Source organism: Oryctolagus cuniculus, chromosome 10, assembly GCF_051225735.1.
Source record: "Oryctolagus cuniculus isolate XC-2025 breed Fujian yellow rabbit chromosome 10, ASM5122573v1, whole genome shotgun sequence".
NCBI classification, from domain to species: domain Eukaryota; kingdom Metazoa; phylum Chordata; class Mammalia; order Lagomorpha; family Leporidae; genus Oryctolagus; species Oryctolagus cuniculus.
In genome coordinates, this window is record NC_142876.1 from 35,070,315 (window position 1) to 35,088,129 (window position 17,815).

The 17,815-nt window shown below is 39.9% G+C and overlaps 1 pseudogene across 1 annotated transcript; it reads left to right on the forward strand.

Annotated features, from left to right (window-relative positions):
• Positions 1 to 7,313: 7,313 nt before the first annotated feature.
• LOC149123735 (glutathione S-transferase Mu 1 pseudogene) lies at positions 7,314 to 8,677 on the forward strand (annotated as a pseudogene). The gene has a single exon (XR_016214046.1). The product of XR_016214046.1 is annotated as a glutathione S-transferase Mu 1 pseudogene (transcript).
• Positions 8,678 to 17,815: the final 9,138 nt, after the last annotated feature.

Here is a 17,815-nt window from a genome sequence, read left to right on the forward strand (position 1 = left end):
ATTAATTTAGATTATATGCTCATTATGGAATTTATTATCTAACTTAATTATCACCACATTATGACAATCATTATATCAGTTTACGGATAAGAAATCAAGGCTAGGGGGTGAGCATTATGGCAGAGTAGATACATCTTGGGTTGCCCACGTCCCACTTCAGAGTGCTGGTTTGAGTCCTGGCTTGTACCCTTTCCACCCAGCTTCCTGGTAATGTACCTGGGAAGGCAGCAGATGATGGTCCAAATACTTGTGTTCCTGCCACCCTTGTAAGAGACCTAGATAGAATTTCTGTCTCTTGGCTTTGGCTTGGCCCATCCCTGGCTGATGTAGGCATTTGGGGGGTGAACTTGCAGATGGAATATATCTCTGTCTGTCTGTCTGTCTGCTTTCCCTCTCTATGTGTCACTCTACACTTCTAGTTAATTAACTAAGCAAGTTAAAGAAAGAAATCAAGACCAGAATGCTAAAGTGTCACACTACAAGTCACACTGGACCTTGTTACCAGAATATATATATTGAACTTCAGTCTTGGGCTGGCGCGGTGGCTCAATAGGCCAATCCTCCACCTTGCGGCACCGGCACACCAGGTTCTAGTCCCAATTGGGACACCAGATTCTGTCCTGGTTGCCCCTCTTCCAGTCCAGCTCTCTGCTGTGGCCTGGAAGTGCAGTGGAAGATGGCCCAAGTGCTTGGGCCCTGCACCTGCATGGGAGACCAGGAACAGGCTCCTGGCTCCTGGCTTCAGATCAGCGCGGTGAGCCGGCCGCAGCGGCCATTGGAGAGTGAACCAACGGTAAAGGAAGACCTTTCTCTCTCTCTCTCTCTCTCTCTCTCTCACTGTCCACTCTGCCTGTCAAAAAAAAAAAAAATTCAGTCTTGGAATCTTTCAAACCTGCCTTTGTTGCAGGATGCTTCTGAGTTTCCTAATACACCATTCTCTATCCTATTCTCTATTCATATAATTTGTCACCATAGACTTATTCTTATGAAGGCAAACAAATTCAGTTATATTTTAATAACCATGCTTTAGTCAAATGATCATTTATTTTTAGCAAAAATGTTGAAGATCTGCAAATGATCAAATAGTTAGCAATCATGCCAAAGCTAATTATTGATGGTGCACTTATTTGATTAAATTCAGTTTCTTAAAATTTTCTTACCACTTACACACACAATTTACATGTGACTTTATGTACATTCCACACACATTTAATGATGTTTATTACTCTGAATTAATTTTCTAACATTCTTATTTATCTCTGCTGACATCACAAAAAATGTGATTTACTTGTATTTATATTCCTTCCACACGATACCTCAAGTCCTGGATCCTATGGAACAATATCATTCTTCTTACGGAAATCCCACACTATTCTCTAATCACTGGGGTTCTAAATTCCAAAGTTATCTTTATCTTCGCCATTTCCTTCAACTGTTGTAGTAGATAGCACATCTGGTTTTATATTGATTCCTTCTTGCATCCATTTCCATTCACAAAATCATCACCCAAGCTCAGACTTCTATCATCTCATGCTCTTTGAATTCAATAGTTTACCATTTGGGGGCCCGTCTCCCACCTCTTCTTCCTCTAGCCCATTGTTTTTGTCATCACAAGTGAATGAGCTTTTACTACAATTTTATACTTGAAATTTCATGCTCAAAAATCATGGTTGCTCTTTCCTTCTGCATACAACCACAACTGCTAGGTATATTCACTAAATTTATTGATAGAGAAACACTGCATTTCCCTCCTCATCTTTTCCTTCTCTTATTCCTATCTTCTGGTCAGTGTGGACCAACAAATCACACTCATTCATAAATTTGTGCCTTTATTCACATCCTGTGATAATCTGCTTAGTCCCTTTATTCTTCAACATTGTAATTACCATAGCTGAAGCCATTCAACCCTCTCTAGGGCTAAACTTTTGGGTCCAGGCATGAGGCAGATGAAACACTTGTAGATTAGCATTCCCATACTAATTCTTTGAGTGGCTAAAAGTGATTCTCTCTTGCACCCACGTGCACACAGACTCACAAGACTAGAAATACTGGGTTAAACAAAGTTAAAAAGTAACCTTTGTCTTTTCTGTGGAATTGAACATGCCATTGTGCAGTATATTCTATAGGACTGTACTGTTATAGCAGATGAAGTAGAGCATTATGGGGATTCCCAAATTGATGACTAGCCTTCATATACATCAACCATAGCTAGGATCTACCTATTTCCTTACCCTGGTCATATGTACTTACCATGAGGCCCTAAATATGCACAGACTTCTTTGGAACTTGGTCCTAGTCTTGTTTTCATATTCTTGTCCTAGAATGTGAATCTTTCTGGGAACATAAACCATTTTGGTTGAGTTCATGCTAAATATTCCTCAATCAAGCTTATTGGTACTCACTACTCATCTATGGAGAATATCTCTTAATATATACTGTAATATATACTTAATATATACTGTAATATATACTGATCAGGTTTTATTCAGATTCATGACAAGACTTCTCTCCACTTTTGTGTTCAGTTTGTCAAATCCCAACCATCCACTTTACACACTGAACACACTGATTGCAAAAAGAATTGGGCAAGCAACTGTGGCTTCCCTAGTTTTAAATATCTCTATAATAACAAATCAGCTCAAATCCAAACTGCATTAATAAAGGGCTGCTTCATATATTCAGGACTTTGCTCATAATTTCCCTAGACAGTCAGAAAAGATATCCACTGTGTCTTACGGCTCTGATAAGGAGAATCTATGAACTGTTAATTCTCTAGGACAAATAATCAGCTGACATTACCATCTCTATTTGCAACCTAGGATATGAATCTTACAAACCGATAGCTGCATATTTCTAAGGCCATATGCCTCCATAAATTTTCACCTTAAAAATTAACAGCAACATTGATAATACGGGTTGGAGTTGTGGCATAAAGGGTTAAACCACCGCCCGTGACTCTGGATCCCATGTGCAATCCAGCTCCCTGCTAATGCACATGAGAAAAGCAGCAGAACATGGCTGAAGTGCTTGAGTCCCTGCTACCCACTTGGGAGACACCGAGGAAGCTCCTGGCTTTGGCCATTGTGGCCATTTGGGGAGTACCAGTGAATGAAAGATACCTCTCTCTCTCTCTCTAACTCTGCCCTTCAAATAAATAAGTCTTTTTTTTAAATAATGAGAGTTAGAAGTTTAAAATCAGAACAAATCAATAGCCTTGACTTGAAAGCAAAACCCAACAAACAATAACAAGAACAAAACAACCCACATGCTAGATCAAGTCACTAATATCAACCAAGTCTTCTGCATGAGATAAAAAGGAGACAGGGAAAGGGAACTCTAAAATAGAAATTAAATGCACGCAATGTTTTAGGCCAGAGACTGAGATAAAGATACACATTAGGAAAAATAAGGTCGGACAGTTAGGATGGTGTTGGATTATGAAGGCAAGGGAGTTTGATTTTAATTTCCTTTTCTTTTTGCCCTTAAAAACTCCTTTTGTTCAGAAAATAAATTCTGTCACTGCAGGCAATGTTTTCATCCCTAGCCCAAGCTCTTTTGCAGCCCAACACACTTACTGCCATCCCTTCACATCTGTAACATTTAACTTTAATGCCTCTGCCCCTGAGGAGGTGCTGAACACATTTCAATGCAGCAGGCATGGATAGGGCCTGAAGAACTAGCTGCTTGGCAGCGAATCAGCGGGTGACCTTTCTTATTGACACTGTCGGCACAGTGGCTTGGCCACATGGACTGGAATAAATCTCTTCCTGAGCTGGCCTCAGATGGGAGATGGGAAATCACACACCCATTCAGCAGTATCAGATTTATTAAGGAGAAAGACTCTCTATGGCAAGGGAAGTGGAAATCATGAAAATGGACCCAGAGAGCATATCCTCCCTGCTGTGAAAGCAACGTGTGTTGCATTCAGCTGGGCTCCACCTGGGAGCAAGCCACTGGATTTGTATGGTGATTTACCCAGGAATCAAAATTGGAATCTGGGCAAAGAAGCTTCCTGTTCTCATCCCATCTCCTGGTGATCTCCATGGCTGGTTTCTCTTGGTCCTACAGCTAGTCGGGTTTTGGAACTCTATAGCCAACCTGTGCTATAACTGGAAATCAGAAAAGTTCTTCATCCTATAACCCTTTTATTTTATCTGTTCCTTTTCACAATGGTTTGGCATCACTTGCACTAAACTTGAACTTAATTAAAAGTGGAACTACTGTTTATTTGTGGATGGCTTTGTATGTATTATCATTTAGAGATTATGATGAGGGGTAAGGTTTAAAGATGCTGTAGATGAGTTCATCTTAAACATTAAACTGCATCATTGGGGTTGGTGCTGTGGTGTAGTGGGTAAAGCCCCTGTGTGCAGTGCCAGCATACCATATGGGTGCTGGTTCAATATTCGGCTGCTCCACTTCCTGATCCAGCTTTCTACTATGGCCTGGGAAAGCAATAGAAGATGGCCCAAGTCCTTACCCCTCTGCACCTGTGTGGGAGACCTAGAAGAAGCTCCTGGCTTCTGGTTTCCGATCAGCAGAGCTCTGGCCATTGCAGCCCTTTGCAGAGTGAACCAGCAAATGGATGATCTCTTTTTCTCTCTCTGCCTTGACTTCTGCATCTCTGTCAATCTGCCTTTCAAATAAATGAATAATTCTTTAAAAAAAATAAACTGGATTGTTTACTTGAAAAGAAAACCTCAAACCCAATATAGAAGATAAACAAAAGTATAGTTTCTGTGGTTAAAAACGGTTAAGGCTGGGTTTGATACCAGCCTCTGGCTCCTGATTCCAGCTTTCTGTTAATGTAGACCCTATGAGGCAGCAGTGATGGTTCAAGTAACTGGGTCCCTCACACTCATGCAGGAGGCCTGAACTGAGTTTCCAGCTCTCAGCTTTGGCCCCAGCCAAGAACTGTTGTGCACATTTGGTTAGTGAACTAAAAATAAAAATAGTTAATGCTAAAAAGGCTGTAAGTCTTCCTTCCCAAAGTAGTCCCGGGGCAGATATAGTCCTCTGATGATGAGTATTGTAAAGCTCTGCTCTGTATAGGAGACTTGCTATAAACATATGTTTTATCAGTATGAAAAGGCCAATTCTTGATAAAGACAAATCTAGATGTAATAATATAAAAGACATTTTTATTTATCTGTGCAATAGGGGCTGGGCCATTGCTCACTTGGCTAATCCTCTGCCTGCAGCGCTGGCATCCCATATGGGTGCCAGGTTCTAGTCCTGGCTGTTCCTCTTCCAGTCCAGCTCTCTGCTGTGGCCCAGGAGGGCAGTGGAGGATGGCCCAAGTGCTTGGGCCCCTGCACCTGCGTGGGAGACCGGGAAGACGCACCTGGCTCCTGGCTTCAGATTGGGGTAGCTTCTGCCATAGCAGCCATCTGGGGGGGTGAACCAACGGAAAGAAGACCTTTCTCTCTGTCTCTCTCTCTCACTATCTATCTGTCAAATAAATTTTTAAAAGTACATATTTATCTGAGCAATACGTTAAGTAATTTTGAAAGAACAGTTACTCCCACAGTTGATACTTGGCTTGTATTTTTATAACTCATAATTGTGACAAGTAACTTAACTGCCTAAAGTTGGTTTGGGCTCATTAATACTTAGAGCCTCATTGTGAAGATTAAAGATGGAAAAGCTTAAGAAAAGTACCTGGAAATGTATTTAGCCTAGAGCCACTCACCAACCTCCACTCTGCTTCTGGACAAGGTCATTATTTTCAATGAGTTTATAATGCAGAGGAGAGGGGGGGAAACTGGACTACTTCAGAGGGTTCAGTGCCATAATAGGAACATACATAAAATGCTGAATGAAGCCTCATACTCAGACAATTGTCTGCATTTCGATTGCATGAGAGTCTTCAAAATGAAAGAGCCATGTGAATAGGTCCTAGAAGGATGAGTTCACATTCACTCGATGTACAAAAGAAGAAGGTGGTTAGTCTAGGCAGAAGGAAGACTGACAAAAGCAGAGAGGTAAAAAGGTTCATGAGCACTAAGTGCACCGAGCTTGGGGTGTGGGACCTGAAAGAGTATAATCTTGCCAGTTGCATGTCCTCTAAGAAAGCAATATCTTTGGTGCCAAGCTGATAATTACGTGGGGATAAATTTGGAGAAATAGCTGCAATCAGTTTTTATTAGTCTTCACACTTTGGTAAGAAGTCTGGACTTCATTGTACAAACAGCAAGAACCACTGCAGGCTTTTAAATCACAGTAGCTTCATTATAGCCATGGTTTGACAGACAATTGTGGCTTCACTCAGGAAGACAAGCTGCAGTTTAATACTAATGCCAAGCCAACTGTATAGGAAGGTATTTTACAGAATCTACCAATGATAATAATAAAGTCAGAGTTGTTATTTATTGTCATATGTGGTAGGAGCATTTCTAAACATATTACTGCATTATCTCATCTGTTCTTCATCATAATCCGATGAGAAACACACCATTATCATTCCCACTTTAGAGATACAAAAACCAAGGCACTGATAAATGACTTACCCAAATCTGGGATGACTTAGCAATGGAATCTGCCTATGAACATAAGATTTGGCAGATAATGAAGGTTTTGAATAAAATCAGTGGGATCTGATGACACACAAAATGCTAATAAGTGGTAAGAAAAATGTAGGAGAATGAGTATATGTGCTTGAAAATAGATGGCCAGGAAATCAGAAGTAAGGAGCCAATAATTTAATGAGATATTGATTCAAATTTTTACAAGATTAATTTTCTTTTTTTAAAAAAGACTTTATTTATTTATTTTAGAGGTAGAGTTACAGACAGTGAGAGGGAGAGACAGAAAGGTCTTCCTTCTGTTGATTTACTCCCCAAATGGCCACAATGGCAGGAGCTATGCTGATCCGAAGCCAGGAGCCAGGAGCTTCTTCCTGGTCTCCCACATGGGTGTAGGGGCCCAAGCACTTGGGCCATCTTCGACTGCATTCCCAGGCCACAGCTGAGAGTTGGATCGGAAGAGGAGCAGCTGGAACTAGAACCAGCACCCATATGGGATGCCAGTGCCACAGGCGGAGGATTAACCTACTGTGCCATGGCGCCAACCCCTACAATATTAATTTTCTTATATAAGCAACTGAGATAGAAAGATATATGTATGAAGATATGAAGATAGATATATAAACATATGGATAGATAGATAGATAGATTCTATGTCATTTATTTAAAGCAAAACTACAAAGCATTTTTGCATTTGGGCTTATATTCTAGCAGTAGGCTTAATGTTGGATGGTTAACTCATTATCACACTTGATGAATTTTGGATATTTCAGAATTTAATATCCAAAATACACAGAAGGATTAGAATAGATGGACAGGCCTTTCCTCTGAGACCGCAAGACCTGCACCATGCCCATGACGCTGGGTTACTGGGACATCCGTGGGCTGGCTCTGCCCATCCGCATGCTCCTGGAATACACGGATACCAGCTATGAGGAAAAGAAATACACCATGGGGGACGCTCCCGACTATGACAGAAGCCAGTGGCTGAGTGAGAAATTCAAGCTGGGCCTGGATTTTCCCAATCTGCCCTACCTAATTGATGGGACTCACAAGCTCACGCAGAGCAATGCCATCCTGCGCTACCTGGCCCGCAAGCACGGCCTGTATGGGGAGACAGAAGAGGAGAAGATTCGCGTGGACATTCTAGAGAACCAGGTTATGGACAACCGCATGCAATTCGCCATGATGTGCTACAGTCCTGACTTTATCACCTTCGCCGATTTCCTTGTCTACGACATCCTTGACCAGAACCGGATATTTGAGCCCGCGTGCCTGGACGCATTCCCAAACCTGAAGGATTTCATGTCCCGCTTCGAGGGCCTGCCGAAGATCTCTGCCTACATGAAGTCCAGCCGCTTCATCAAAGTGCCTGTGTGTGCAAAGATTGCCACGTGGACAGGAGTATAGGGCCCTGGAAGGAGGTGGGCGTGGCGCTGGGAGCTCAGGTCTCCTGGCCCAGCTTCATACTTCTCACCCCTTTCTCCTTCCATCCAACACCCCCACCCCCAACCTAATGACTGCCTGTGTTTTGAGCCAGCCCCTCCCATGCAGGCTCTGGCCAGGCTAAGCCCCCACCCTTCTAGCCATGGCCTCTCTAAGGCTGCTCTTCCCGCACTAAGCCGACCCCACGGTTCTTGTCTCTCTTCGTGGGCCCTGTCTGAGCTCCCCGACTGCCAGAAAGATGGCTGTGCCTGGGCTGTGGCCCTGCTCCCCAGTGGGGTCTCCCCAGTGCTGTCTGGTCCCCAGAAAGGCCTGACCTCAGCTGGGGCCCTTCTTACCTCCTTTGTTGCACTGGACTGTGCGCTGACAGTGCAGACCTTGATGGATTTTCTTTGTTCTGCTGGCACAGCAGGGGCTGGGTGGGGCAGGATTAGTGTGGGGGGAGTGGGTGCTCAGGCAGGGCTATGAGGGATCTTGTTCATTTCCGGGCCCTATCCATGTCGCTCTGCTCCTCGCCCTGAGTCTCTTCTCTGCCCGGGTTCTCCGGTCCTTCACCCTGGAGGGAGGGCACCGAGGGCCACGTGCAGCTGTGCCATGGTTCTGAGAGCCGCTGGGCTGATGGGGACGGGGCTGAGCAGGCTTGGGCAGACCCCTCTGTCACCTCCTCCTGGAAGCTTTCCCTGATACAGATGCTCTCGTCTACAGTTTCAGGATGTTTCTCAATAAAACATCCCACTGTATAATAAAAAAAAAAAAAAAGAATAGATGGACAGATATCCAGAAAATACATCAATAGATGTTTTTACAATGACCACTAAACATATGACATTTGGATAATATCCTAAACACAAAATTGAAAAATAAATATTTTGATTAAGAAGGGAAATTAAATATTATCTAGTACACATCTCATTTTTTTTGAAAAAGGAGAAAATTTAAGAAATATAATGCAACTAGCCCAAGATCTAATTGGTATTATATATTGGGTTCCCATGAGAATTATACATAATAAGAAAAATTGCCATGGATAAGCTAAAATGTATTTTCAGTTCATATTCTTTAAAAAAAAAAAAACAAAAAAATAAATAAAAAATAAAAAGAAATAAAACAGTCTATAATTTTTTATTAAGTAAATTCAATATTGTCATATTTTTAAAGACACTTTCAGATGGCACGTTGGGAATAAATTGTGTTATCTTTTCAGGAGCCTGAGACCACAGTGCTGAAGGTCATAGGGTACCATTCCTGGAGAAAACTGTTCAGGTACATCTTGATGTACTCCACAGATAAAAAGGTTCCTACTTTAGTGTTTTTTCTCAAAACTTTAATGGTTGAATGGTTTTTACCTACTTTTGAGACAAAGATGACCCCCAACACGTATAAGATGCTAGAGCATTTGAAATCTGTTCAGAAAATTCTATCATTTGATGCTATCCTGTCTTATTAGACTTATTTCCCTTAGAAAGCAGCAAAGCCCTGAGAAGCAGAGGAAATATTGTTATTTCTCTTTTATTTACTGCATACCTATCAAAGAACAGAAAGCATAGTAGGAGCTCAAAATATTTATTCATAAATCTCACCTTAACATGAGTTAGTCTATTTTATAAAATAAATTTTGTACGAGTATTCTGTTAATAAAAGACTATTTTTAAGACTGACAATGCAGGGCCAGTGCCGTGGCTCACTAGGCTAATCCTCTGCCTGCAGTGCGAGCACCCTGGGTTCTAGCCCCGACTGGGGCACCGGTTCTGTCCCGGTTGCTCCTCTTCCAGTCCAGCTCTATGCTGTGGCCCGGGAAGGTAGTGGAGGATGGCCCAAGTGCTTGGGCCCTGCACCTGTGTGGGAGACCTGGAGGAAACACTTGGCTCCTGGTTTTGGCACTGGTGGTAATGTCCATTTGGGGGGTGAATCAACAGAAGGAAGACCTTTCTCTCTGTCTCTCTCTCTCACTGTCTAACTCTGCCTGTCAAAATAAATAAATAAATAAAAAAGTGCAGTTCAACTTTATTTTAGCATTTTACTTCTTAATTGTACTTTAAAGGATATTCACAGTCAGAACATGTTGGATTCATTCAGTAATACAAAGTTGGTAGTCTGTCTTAAATCTTCTCTTTTCATATTCAAACACTGCACTTCCATTTTTCTCTCTTTCTGTTGTTTATTTATATCCTGTGATCCTTGGAGGAAAACTTTGTGCTCATATTTTCTTCCTCAGTGTTTATTATAATAAGCTCTTATAAATACTCTGTTGATATTCCAAGATGCAGTTTCTGGCTTTAGGAAAAGTCCCTTTTAAGTATATATTAAATATATATTAGATATATATTAAATATATTAAGTATATATTAAAATTTAGAAAGAGATCCAGTCAGAGAACAGATCCCTGAGGTATCCAGAACTCTGGTTTTCCATCATAGAAGCATTTTTATGTGTTGGGAAATAAGTGTATGGGGAGGTGAAACGTGCACAGACTCCCAACTTCTACCATATGCAAGTTATCTGTGGTCATTTATACCAATAAAACATTTTATATGCTTAGAATACCAACATTTTTCAGCTTTCACAGGTTTTCTTATTGCCTGTGAAATTTCTAGGAAAATTTATATAACCTGCAGGCTTTACTACTCCACATTGTTTAGTTATTCCTCCTGCTTTTTAGAGATAGAGAACACAAATCAGCTAAATTTTTCACAATCAAAATAGAAGGTTTCATTGGAACACAATGGGAAAGACTTCAGGAAGAAAAGCCAAGTTCAAAAGCTACCTGAGGAATTTTCTTTGCCATTCTGCTTTGGTCATTATCTCCACATGAGGATAAGTGATATGGGCATGTTGAAACAAAAGTTTCCTCCATATTGAATACAAAGAATGTCATTTAATTTTAAATACAAATTACAGTTGGACTGATCTCCCACTGACCCCCTGGCCACACCTCAAATCACAAGCATCAGACCTTATTATACTAGATAACAATCCACATGTATGAATGGTAATATCTTCTGGGAAAAAAAAAAGAAAAAAAAGCCAGAATTAAAATATTGTATTTCAAAAAGAAACCATTAAGCTTTTAGCATAGCAGTGACATTATTTGATTTTTATGTTTCTAAAGAGTTACTCTCGTTCTTCTGTAATGAATACATTGTAAGGGGAAGTGAACAGAAATAGGGTGATTATGTAAGAGACTATAAAATTATCCTGAGGATAGAATGATGGTTCTACACAGAATGCTGGAGAATTAAAGACTCAGTGTTTAATCCCTGCTCTCAAGTCCTTCTCCATGTGGTTGGGAAGAAAATATGTCTAAACTTTGGAAATGATCAGACACCATAATAATCAGGACAGACTTTACTGGAATTCTTCACAGCTTAGAAAGTAATTGTACTGACATAACATCAGTGAATCATGACAACACCCAAACTATTGGATAGGATGGGTGGGACATTGCTATCATTCACAGATGGGGTCAGGCTAACCTGGTTCCCCCAGGCCACAGAGTTTGCTGGGGTGGATTCACGGCTGGAAGCACATGCATGCACAGCAAGTGTCCCATTCCAAAGCTACCAGATAAGAGATGTCAGACAACATGCATGCTCCGGATAGCTCAAGGGGACAGGGATTTCTGCTGGTTGAAAATTAATAGGGAGACAGTGCAAAAAGGCGGTGGAATTGTAATTTGATTTGAAAAGGGGGAACACTTGGGAGCCAGAAAATTTTCCAGGATCTCGAACAATCTCTCTGGGTTTGTTCTGTTGGCTGATTTTAGGGCACAACTTATGCCATATTATTGATCCAGTAAGGATAAACGCTTCCTAGGTCTTTGTGCTGAAAGATTTATTTTATTTATTTGAAAGGCAGAGTGACACAGAGATAAAGGAATAAACAGAGAGGGAAAGAGATCTTTCTTGCACTGGGTACATCTAGAAATGGCCTCAACACCAGGACTGGGCCAGGCCAAAGTCAGAAATCTGGAACTACATCTGGGTCTCCCACACAAGTGGCAAGGGACAAAACACTTGGGCCATCTTTTGCTGTGTTTCTAGGTGCATTAGCAGGGTGATAGATTGGAAACAGAGCAGCCAGCATTCTGATATGGGATGCCGGCACTGCAGATGGCAGCTTAACACACCATGCAACAATGCTGGCCCTAGATATTTCCTTAAGTCTATGAAAATATGTTTGCTTTCTCATTTATCTCTTCCAAAATGGTAACCATGATTTCAGGGATTGGAGGACGAAAGAAGACTGTTTGATAGAGAGCAAAATTTAGCTTTAAGGGGAAAAAAAAAAAAAAGAGCAGCAGCTACTAACATACTCATGTTTTTTTATTTTTAAGGTAACAACTTGCAAACAACATGTTTAACTCATGCATTTTCCCTGGGATTCTCCCCTACTCAGCTAAGGTTAAAACTTTATCTTGGCTGTAATCTGCCTTCTTATAGAATGCTGTCCTGTTTGTATGTAATATGTATGTATGATATCTTTTGATAAATGATTTCTGTACTTTTCCTCTGACTTATCTTGAGCTCTATGGCAGCTACGCTCTGCTAGCGCTGCAGTCAGCCTGGGGCATACAGGGCACAGCCAGGGGAACACATGGCAATAGCTGGAGGAATATTCAGGCCTACCCTTCTCTGAGAAAATATACCTCTAGTGGTTTTGACTACATCTGACAACATGCCCATCAGGCCACGCTGCAGTCACTATATCTCTCACCCTGTCAGTTTGCAGAACACTGAGGTCCCTTATCTTCCAGCAGGAGGGGGAAGCAGGTTAGCTCTGGGCCAAACAGAGAAGGGCAAAATACAAGACAGTTGTCAAAGCTAGTGAAAAATTGAGATGAGGGCCATGGATTCAGGGGCCTCCAATGCTCTGTAGAGTTCTACCCAAGTCAAAGGAGGAAATAAAAGAAACTTAATAGCTGTCTAAACCTCGGAATAACTCTCTGAAATCACAGGGTTGAGAAGGCAGAGAATTCTTTGATAATGTTCAAATAGGACAAGAAGGGACTAAATATCTTTCCACAAAATTAAAATAATAATATGCTACTACAAAACTACAGATGCAAAGCAATATGGCAAATATGATGCCTTCAGTACAAAGCAGGATCATATAGGTATAATCACAAATTGAACCACACTCCAGTGTCCTGATACAACTCTGGGACAGAAAGGAAAGACAGAGTAAGGAGAACTTAACCACTAGATAATAAAGAGCACATCCCATAGGTAAAAGCAGGACAATGGGTGATCACAATATTAGTTAGCAACTAAATAATCAAGAATGCTAAATGAAGATCTAAGATTATATTGCCAGGGTCAGATTAACAGAAGATAGAGATACAAAGGCTAAAATTACTTAAAAAGAAGTTGAGTATAACACCAGACACCCTTAACAAAATATAATGATTAGAATAAAGGAGAAAATAATGTTGATCCTTTTTTAATCTGGAGATGGCCTAATGTGACCTTGTCCATGTGAAAAATGGGAGACCATTCATTACAAGATGAGAAAAGAGCCTGATCTAAAGGCAAACTACTGTTGCACTAGGAACAAGATGGTGTAGTTACAATGTGGGATGGAGCACATGAAGTTTATACTGGGACTGGAAAGTAAAGAACTCCCCGGAAAATGGAAGTGAGTTTGGAAATTGTATAACAGTTTACAGTACTATGTAAAGGTTCTCTACCAATTCTTTAAAATAAGAGAATTAAAGCCCAAGGGAAACAGAATTCTAGAGGGAAAGGATATTTGATGTGGAATGAGAATACTTGAACTTTAGTGTCAGCTGTGCCATTCTCTAGTCACCTTCAGAGATTCATTTATCCTTCTTTTTGCTCACTTCCTCATATCTAAATGTATAGAAAAATAAAGGTATATCACCTATTTTCTAAATGTAAATCCAGTTATATCCTTCCCCTAAAGTATATGGCTTATGGTAAACTTACTTTCTATATTTCCCATCCCTGAGGAAGTCAAAGTCAAAGGAATAAGAGAGCTATTTTTTAGGAAACCATCCCAATGAGTGTCAATCCTATCAGTTACTCAGGCACACTGCTATGTGAGGCATCATTGCCATCCATATGCTCTGCCAGGACTTTATGAACAATATATACTAAGTAATAGTTCAGTTTCAGGGCCTGCACTGTGACTATGGCATGGTAAGTAAAGCCGTTACCTGCAAGACCACATGGGCTCTGATCCAGCTCTCTACCATGGCCTGGGAAAACAGTGAAAGATGGCTCATCACATATGGGCGCCAGTTCGAGTCCCAGCTCTTGCACTTCTGATCCAGCTCTCTGCTATGGCCTGGGAAAGCAACAGAAGATGGCCCAAGTGTTTGGGCCCTGCACTCCCACAGGATACATGGAAGAAGCTCCTGGCTCCTGGCTTTGGATCGGCTCAGCTCTGGCTGTTGCTGTCATTTGGGGAGTGAACCAGCAGATGGAAGACCTCTCTCTCTCTCTCTCTCTCTCTCTCTCTCTGTGTGTGTGTGTGTGTGTGTCTGTGTGTATGTGTGTCTGTAACTCCACCTTTCAAATAAATACATCTTTTAAAAACACTAAGTAATAGTTCGGTTTCATTATAAAATGTTACCGGTCTTCCCTTCTCATTCTCCCTCAACTTTTCTGGTGAGTTCCCTGCATTCCAGCGCCGCCATGGCCCAACACTATCCCATATTTGGTGGATTTAGTCTGGTACTTTCATGACTCTGGCCACCATTACCAAGTTCCACATAGCCTAGCTGGGGCCAAAAGAAGTTTTATACATCACTATTGTCCCTGGTACAGAAGATAGAGTATATACTTCAACAGTCAATGAGAACTAAAGCCAAAGTAGCCTAACAAATCTATATCCAAAGGCAAATCTTCAAGAAAAAGCCTTAAATCCATCCAGAAATCTCCCTCTAAAAGTAGTTGAGACAACTGATCTACCAGATATGCAAATATTAATGTTGGGACACAACAAGTATGAAAACAAGGCAATATCATGCCCTAAAAGGAATCCAATAATACTTCAAGATCAGATTACATAGAAAGAGAAACTAATGAAATATCTGATGAAAAACCTAAAAAGATAAGTGTAAGGATACTCAAAGAAATATAAAAAAAGATAGAAAATTAAATTTAATTAGTAAATTAATGTTTGGTATAAATAAGAAAGTCGGCAAAGAGATAGAGATTTTGAAAAATAACCAAACAGAAAATTCATAGAACTGAATAAACCAAATAAAAATATTAAAAGCCTAAATAACAAATTAGATCAAGCAGAAGAAAGAATATCTGAACTAGAAGACAAGAAAGGGATTGAAAGAAAGAAAGAAAGAAAATAAGAAAGAAAAATAATTAAAGGAATGAAGATGGCCTTTGAGATATTTGGGACACCATTAAATGAACTCATATTTGAATTATGGTACATTCAGAAAGAGAAAAAAAATTCTCATTCATTCATAAAGCTTAGTATAGGTAGGACCTCAACATTTGTTTTTTTTTTTTTTTAATAAAGGAATGACCAGCTGGATGAAAATACTATAATAACAGCATCTTTTATATATCTTTTAAAATTATTCTAATTGTTAACTTAAAAATAATCATTTTATCAATTAGATTTAGAAATTTTATCTTTCCAGACTCAGAATGACAAGCCCCTACTATATGAAGAAAACGATAAGTCAATGCCATATAATGAGGTCAAGAAAAGACACCATATATGAAGGTGGTCCCATAAGATTATAATGGAGCTTGAAAATTTCCTAGTGACATTGTAGCCTTTATAAAATAGCAGTTCAGTATTCACTCATGTTGGGGTGGTGATGCAAACCTACTGTGCTGCTAGTCATGTAAATTATGTACATAATACTTCATAATGATAACAACTATGTTATTGGAATATGTGTTTTTGTGTGTAAGGTATTAGAGTATACTATTTCTTTGTATAAAAAATTTCACAAAACTACAGGTCATATTAAAAAATTAAAAATAAATTTAAAAAATAAAAAACACCCAATAATACAGTTTATAAGAAACTCTACCAGAAAAGACACACATAGACTGAAAAGTCAAAGAATGGAAAAAGATATTCCAGACTAATGGAAACCTAAAGAAATCAGACAAAATAAACATTAAGCAAAAACTGAACAGAGACTAAAATAGTTCATTATACAATGATGAAGGGGTCAATTCAATAAGATGTGATGATTTTAAATATGTATGCATTTAATGCTGTGGCACCAAATTTTACAAAACAAACATTATCAGATCTAATGGGAAAAATAATCTCCAATCCAACAACAGTGTAGTACTTCAAAACTCCACTTTCAATTGACAGATCATCCAGACAACAATCCATAAAGAAACAGCAGAGTTAAACTACACAATAGATGAAATGAACTCACCAGGTAATTATAGAACATTCCATCCAATTGAAAATTTTCCTCAACAAATAGAACATTCTGTAGAATAGGCCATATATTAGTAGTAAAAACAAGTCTCAAAATGCTTTTTAAAATCAAAACCATATTATGCATCTTTTCTGAACACAATGAAATAAAACTAAAATTAACAAAAAGAAATTCTAGAAATTATGCAACACATGGGAAATGAACAACATGCTACTAAATGAACAATGGATCATTAAAAAAATAAAAAGAGAGATTTTAAAATCCCTTGAAACAAAAATGGAAACACAGCTTATGATAACATAATGAACACAGCAAAAGAAGTAATAAAGAGGAAGTTTCCAGCAATAAGTAACTACATAACAAAAGGAAAGAAACCAGATAAACAACTTGAGCATGCATATCAAGGATCTAGAAAATCCAACAAGCTAAACCCAAACTCAGTAGAAAGAATTAAATAAAATAGAAAGTAATAAAAAATACAAAAATTTGTGAAATGAAGAATTGGTTGTTTGAAAAAATAGACATAACTAATAAACATTCACCAAGATTAAGGAAAAATGAGAGGACACTCAAATAAACCAGAATTGATAAATGAAATATCATATCATAGAAATAGGATAATTAGGGACTATTATAAGCAACGATATGCCAACAAATTGGAAAACACTGAAGAAATTGCTACATTTCAGGACACATACAACTTACCAAGACAAACTATGAAGACATAGAAAAGATCAGTAGTATTTAATGAGATTGAATCTATAATAAAACTCTCCCAAACTGTGGGGAGCAACTCGGACTAGACTAAGTTACTGGAATTAAGACTTATTCTATGCATCTGCTCTCCCACAATATGGCGCTGAGAAGGGAGTAACAACTTCTACTCAGCTGCCTCTCGCCAATTTGATTGACTGAGCTGCAGGAGCTGATCTTGCTCCTGATTGGAGGAGAGCAGCATACTCGGCGTGTGGGTAGCAGAGTTGGGATTGGTGGAAGAGGACTATAAAGGAGGAGAGAGACAACATGCACCAGGAACATCTAAGGGGAACATCTAGCTGAAGGAACACCTGTGCAGCCCCCGAGAGAGCCGGCCGGCGGTGTGCCGCTCCCCCGCGGAAGTGGGGAATGTGGCGGGGGAACCGCCCTTCCACGGAGGTGGAAGGGTCGGTAGCCAACCCAAGAAGAACCAGCAGCAAACCCGGGGAGGGCCGAGCAGACGAAAGAACAGCGCAGGGTCCTGTGTCGTTCCTCCATGAAGACGGGGAGCGACACAAACAAAGAAAAGTCCATAACCTGTAGCTTTCTGCTAAATTCTATTAAGCTGTTCAACAAGGACTAATACTAATTTCTTTAAGATTTACAGAGTTGCAGAGAGAGAAGAGAGATCTTCCCACCTGCTGGTTCATTTCCCAAGAGGTGGTAATGGTTAGAGCTGGGCAAGGCTGAAGCC